The following is a 6697-nucleotide window of genomic DNA, read 5'->3' on the forward strand; positions in this document are numbered from 1 at the left end:
AACAGCTATGTATAAACAAGAAATAGGATAAATTGGAAATAATCAATAAAGATAAGGTTAATGCTGTCATTAAGGGGGATAGGGAAGGGCTTCTTCAAGAAGGTGAGGTTTTCACTGGGATTTGAAAGAAGCCAAAAGGTTAGGAAATAAGAAAGAGAATTTCAGGCTTGGGAGACAGCCAGGAAAAATGCATGGAGTTGGGAAATAGTTATTCCTGTGTGAGGAAGAGCAAGAAAACTAGCATCACTGGATCAGAGAGTAGGAATTGGGACTGAGAAGAATAAGGTGCAAAAAATCAACCATAACAACTAGAAAGGTTAAAAAAGGGAATGGTTATGAAGGTCTTTGAATACCAAAGTGATAAGGAGTGACTGGAATTGATTAGGAGTGTGTGTGTGTGTGTGTGTGTGTGTGTGTGTGCACATGTATCTGTCTGTCTGCCTCTCTCACATACAGACATTAACATTAATATTAGCTCCTATTTAATACAGAGAAACAGAAAAAAAGATCATGAGAGACAAAGACGGACAGAGAGAGTCAAACCTTAACTTGAAGAAGAACAATTTGACTGCTGAGTGAAAGATAGATTGTGTGGGGAGTGTGTCTCAGGGTGTCTGGGTAATCAATATGGGTAATCAAAGGCAACCTTAATAGATGTTTTCTATATTTAGATCTACAGTTATGAGTTAGAGTCATTATTAATAGGAAAAATAGACAATGTCAGAAGTAGGGAGACCAACCAAAGGGCTATTGCAATAAGGTAATGAGGTTCTATGCTAAGAGGCAGCAGTATCACAGGGGAAAGGGGAGCAAATATAGGAGAAATTTGTGAAGTAGAACCAACAGGACTTGACAACTGGTTGAACACAAAGAAATCCCAGAGTGGGGAATCAAGGGGTCACCCAAGTTGCAAGCCTGAATGGCTAAGAAGATGGTGGTCATCTTGGTCATAACAGGAAAGCAGGAAGATGGGAATATCTGAAGGGAAAGATAATTCGATCAGTTTTAAACATGCTGAGTTTAAGACATTTTATAGGACATTCAGTCTGAGATGTCCCATAGGCAGTTAGAGATGTGAGACTGAGATTAGGAAAAAGGTTAAGGCTGAATAAGTATATCAGGAAATCATCAGCATAGAAATGATCATTGAACCCATGGAGCTGATGATATCACCTGGGGTGGGGGGGGGATAACTTAAAGAGAGGGAAGAGAAAGAAGTCCATGTTGGAGCCTTAGGGGAAGCTCAGGCTTTGTAGACATGACCTAGATGGAGATTCAATAAAGGAGATGGAGAAGGAGCAATCTGCCAGGGAGGAGGAGAACCAGGAGACAGTGGTGGTGGGAAAACCAAGGAAGAACAGTATCCTAGGTGTCCTGGGCTGAAGAAAAGTCAAGAAACATGAGGGGAAGTATCTAGTAAATCAGTAACTGTGGAGGTCTCAAGGCGTTTAGTCACCAAAGGGAGGAGGCGAGATTTAAGACGTAGTTAGTGGGGACGGATGGATCAATTCTGAGAAAAGAAAAACGTAGACTTGTTTGTAAGCAGTAGGAAAGCAGACAATAGGGAGAGTTTGAAGATTAGTGAGAGAATAAAGACGTTAGGGGGACATTAGAAAATAGGCTAGAATGGGATCATCTGTACTATAGAAGTGCTAGATCCTTATGCAAGATCTGCGAAGGGGGAATGGTAGCAGAAGGCATCTGAATGACATGAGTTGAGGAAGAGGAGAAACACTTGGTAAATTGCCTCATTTTTTTAAAAAGTGAAACATGAGGCAAGGGTCTCAGCTGAGAGGGTGAGGAAAGAGAAAATTGGAAGGACAATAAATTATGATCAGATTGTCATTAAATAGCATGAAGAACAAGTTATAAATTCATATTATAATCAAGATTTCTGAATACAGGTGATGACTGAAACAAATTTATAAGAGCCAAGGATTGGTGAGAAATTTATATGTAGTGTCTCTCTACTATCTTAATTACTAAGAATTTTTGTTTATGTAATTTTTTTATTTTTCCAGTCACTTATAAAATAATAATTACCTATAATTTTAAAATATAATTTATCAATACTATTCAAATTCAGATGTTTTGTTCAATTTCTTAAAAAGATAAACCATGTATTTGCTATCAGACTCTGATGTTATCTCTGGGTCATATTTATCCTTATATTCCTGCTCACAGAGATGAGACCACATAGGGTGTCATGGAACATAGGGAGGTAGAGAAGAATAGAGCACCTATTATGTGCCAAGCACTGGATTAAAGATTTAACAAATACAATATCATAGCATGCTGCCTTACACATAGTAAATAATTGAGTAATAAATGAATTGAATATCTCCATCTGACATTCTATCACGCTACCCTGGAGATTGAGTACCACTTCTAATCAAGATGACTAGACAAGAAATCTCCTACTTTTTCCTACAATATGTTCCACATCATAAAAATATCACCAAAGACTCAGGTTTCAAATTAATTATAGCTATGACTAGGATTATTTCATAAAAGCAAAATATAATTCTAAGCCTCTATAATAATTTTAAATAGTAATGTTATGTTCTAAGTCTAGTAAAATGAGCAAAATAAAATTACACAAATTGAGGTCCCTGGTTACAATAAACATATGATTAAGCATATATATTGTCCATAAAAATACAGTTCAACTATATCATCAATTGGCTCTAATATGAGAGCTATAAGAAACATTAATTACATGTTTCATTAAACATAATTTTGCTTGATTAAGAATTCGGAAGGGCTTTAGGGAAATTGTGTGATCTAGTTCTCTTTTTTAAATGAGTCAAAGGAATTTTAAAGTGATCTTTTTTCTTTTTCCACTTGATAGATTTCCCTGTTGAAAGCAGAGGAACTTCAAATCTTTCTCCAAGACTTTAGAACTGCAATTTAAAATAATCAGCAGCAACCACTCTAGGATGGATTCAGTGTTTCACTGCACTGAAATCAGGACACTTTAGTTTATCTCTTGCTTCTGATATTACGTTGTTGAGCAGTTCAGTTAACTAACTCAGGATCTCAATCATCTCATCTGTGAAATGGGGATAACAGTTTTCTACTTTGCAAGTTTGTTGGGAGGAAAGTATTTTACAGACCTTAAAGTGTTCTATAATATATATGTGAGCTTTGACGTTTCTCTCTCTCTCTTTTTTTTTGATGAGATGATGGTTGTTGCCACTATCAACATCAACATCATTGTAGTAGTCTTACAACTGGATGTTTGGGTGTTTTAGGAACACAGCCTAATTGGGATGTTGACAAATTGAATGATACCTTAGGATGGCAACTTAGTAGCAGGATCAAAATCTGAAAAGCCAAGAGATAGAAAAAATACAGAATAAAACCTCCAGTTGAGTGTAGATGATGATGCTCTGCCCCCCCTAGTGACTTGCAAAGGATCCTTCTATCAATCAGCTGTCAGACAATGAATATTTATTAAATACCTGGCATGTGCCAAGCACTGTGCTAAACACTGACATCAGATGGAAGGCTTAAAGTCAGTATCGTGCTCTTCTGGTGGTTCCACATGACAGGAGAAGATACATCAGAATAATACACACAATTTCCAACCTCAATAAGAAACTTTATCACTGCACTGATTACTCTGACAAATGAAAGAGATATGCAGAAAGAAACTTTTTGAGGGCAGAGGCTTCAATTTCTATCTCTGCATAGATAATACCTAAAACAGAGCAGGTTCTGCTAATTGGCAAATTGATTGGATTATTGGTTGATTTATTGATGGATTGGCTGGTCCATCTTTTTTGGGAGAGATACCACAAGATTACTGTTGGGAAGGTTGCTGTCTGGGGAAGAGCAGAATGGAGCTAGGAATTCACTTGTATAAAATTCCATTCCCTTTAAAATTCATTGCCCTGAGACAGAGTCCCAGTTGTTCTACCCTCGTTACAATTCTGCCTACAAAAATTTGTAGTAATACTGAGATCACATTAAAAATTTCAAGGTGATCAATGCAGAGGTAAAGTTTCTTACTGAGGGTGAAAACCATGTGTTATTCTGATAATTCCTTTTGTGTCATTCTTACCCTTCGCTTTCTCTTGTTGCTTTACATAAAAGCAACATATCTCTTGCTAATATGTTAGCAATCTATCGAATTGCTAATATATCTAATATTGATCAATTATATCAATATAACATATCAAATCAGTTGCTAAGTCATCAATTCTACCCCCACATTTCTTCTTTCTCCCCCCCCCCGAGGCAATTGGGGTTAAATGACCCCATTTAGGACCCCATAGGAAGTGTTAAGTGTCTGAGGTCAGATTTGAACTCAGGTTCCTCCTTCCCACATTTCTTAGATCTTACACTTTCTTTCACTTATAGTGTTACTTTTCCAGCAACACTATAAGTCCTCTAATTCAGGTCCTTATCATTTCTTTCCTGGACAATTGCGATAGTTTCCTAATATCTTCCTGCCTTTAGTCTATATAGTTACTAAAACAATCTTCCTAAAACACAAGCATGACTATGTTATTCCCACTTCCAAGAGTCTTAAGTGCCTCCCTCTTATCTCTGTGAAAGGATACAAACTCCTCAGGATTCATTTTGAAAATCCTACCCTACCTTTCAAGACTTAGTTCACATCACTCCCCTTCATACACTTTGTGTTCCTCATACGGCACTCCATCTCCCACCTCCACATCCTTCGCTGGCTATTCCACGGTCCTAGTATTATACTTTTTCTGGACTCTGCATCTTAAAATATTTACCTTTTTCAAGTTTAAATTCAGTTATCCCCTCCTATAGGGAGCCTTTCTTTCTCTCCCTAGTTAGCCAGGTTCTTTCTCTCATTGAATTGTCTTGTATTTACTAATCTGGGTAAATGCGGCATTCCATTTTAAGCACCCGTCTCTTAATATTCTTGTTTATACTAAGCTGGGTTAGTGTTATTTCCTGCCCTGCCCTGCCCCATCCCCCAATCTAAGTTACTTTTAGGGAAAAGGCAATTTTTCATTTTGTCTTTATGCTCCCAGTTCCTATGGGGTTAGGGTGGAGTGTGGGGTCCAAAACTGTGAAATCAAAAGCAAGTTCCTATAAGGAAATTCCCATAACTAAAGAGCAACAACTGTTCTCAGTTTTCAAAAGTTGACTAAAGACACTTGAGGATGTAATTTGCCCAGGCTCATACAGCTAGGATAAGTTGAAGGCAGAGCTTGAACCAGGTCTTATTGTCTCAAAAGTAGCAAGTAGAGGAAGCTAGCTGAAATAGTAAAAGGAGAAGGAGAAGAAGGAAGGGGAAGAGAAAGAGGAAAGAGAGAAAGAGAAGGAGGAGGAGAAGGAAGGTGAGGAAGAACTAATATTTATATATACAGTAGCTAATAATTATATATTAATATATTTATATGTTATATACATAATATTTATATACCACTTATGAGCTAGCCACTGTACTAAATATTTTACACATATCATCTCATTGGAAGCTCAACAATTCTGGGAGATAATTATTATTATGCCATTTTACAGATGAGGAAACTGAGGCAAACAGAGGTTAAGTGACTTGCCCAGGAAAAAGAGCAGAGTCTAAAATCAGGAAGACAAACACTAGCTATATGAGACTGGGCCAATCACTTAAGCTCTGCCTGCTTCTACTTCCTCATTTGTAAAATGGAGATCATAATAGCACCTACCTTACAGGATTGTTGTGAGGCCCAAATGAGACAATATTAATAAAGTACATAGTAGGTGCTTAATTAACACTTATTTCCTTCCTTCCATGTAATAAGTATTTAATATTTATTGAATGGATAAATTAATATGAAATTGAGATTTTTTAAATGGAATTCTCAGAAAGTACCATCATGCAAATGATTTATGACCTTGAGAACTTGGGGAAATGGCTATGAAATGGCAATCGCACTCATCCAGAGTCGAGCATTTTTGCTCTCAAATGGGTTGATTTCTCCTCTGAAGACACAGTATGGCCATAGCCAGAACTTAGGGGGAAGAAAATGATTCAGCAGTCCTGAATGCTGGACAGAGATTCCTAAGGAAGAAGACTAATTTTTCTCATATGAAAAAGTATTCCGGGTTACTTACCAAGGAATTGCAATGGGTAAGGGTAAAACTAGAACCACTTAGACGAGATTTAGATAAAGAAGACCTTGAAGTTTTGATGAGTGCATGTTTCTATATGATATTAAGGAGTCCACTTTCTTGACCACCAGCAAGCAGTAACTGCTGACTGACTGTCACCAATAGGAAAATGAGCACAGGGATCCTGAGAGCAGTTCCCAGACCACAAGTCCTGCTTCCAACCCATCTCTCAAAACCATAATCCAGCAAAGCAACTCTGATGGGAGGGGACCAACCTTCCCTAACTGCTGCCAGCCAGAACCACACACAGGGCAGGTAAACCAGCAAAGCACCCTAAAGAAAAGACAAGAAGAGCCTTGTCATGGTTAGGTCTCCATAAGGAAACAGGCTGGAACCTTGAACCCAATAGCCTTGGGAGCAGCAAGCCTTTCAGCTCAGTACCCTCAATCATCCTCCTGGGAAGTTACCCTGGCGGAGATGCAGCTGGTCACTGTTCCTATGAGTGTTACAGCTACAGATGAGCCACAAAAAAAAAAAAAAAAAAAAAAAAAACCAAACAAACTTCTTCTTGCCAAATTATCAAACATTGAACTGATATAATTTTATCAATGGAAATGTC

This window comes from Antechinus flavipes, chromosome 2, assembly GCF_016432865.1.
Source record: "Antechinus flavipes isolate AdamAnt ecotype Samford, QLD, Australia chromosome 2, AdamAnt_v2, whole genome shotgun sequence".
NCBI lineage: Eukaryota > Metazoa > Chordata > Mammalia > Dasyuromorphia > Dasyuridae > Antechinus > Antechinus flavipes.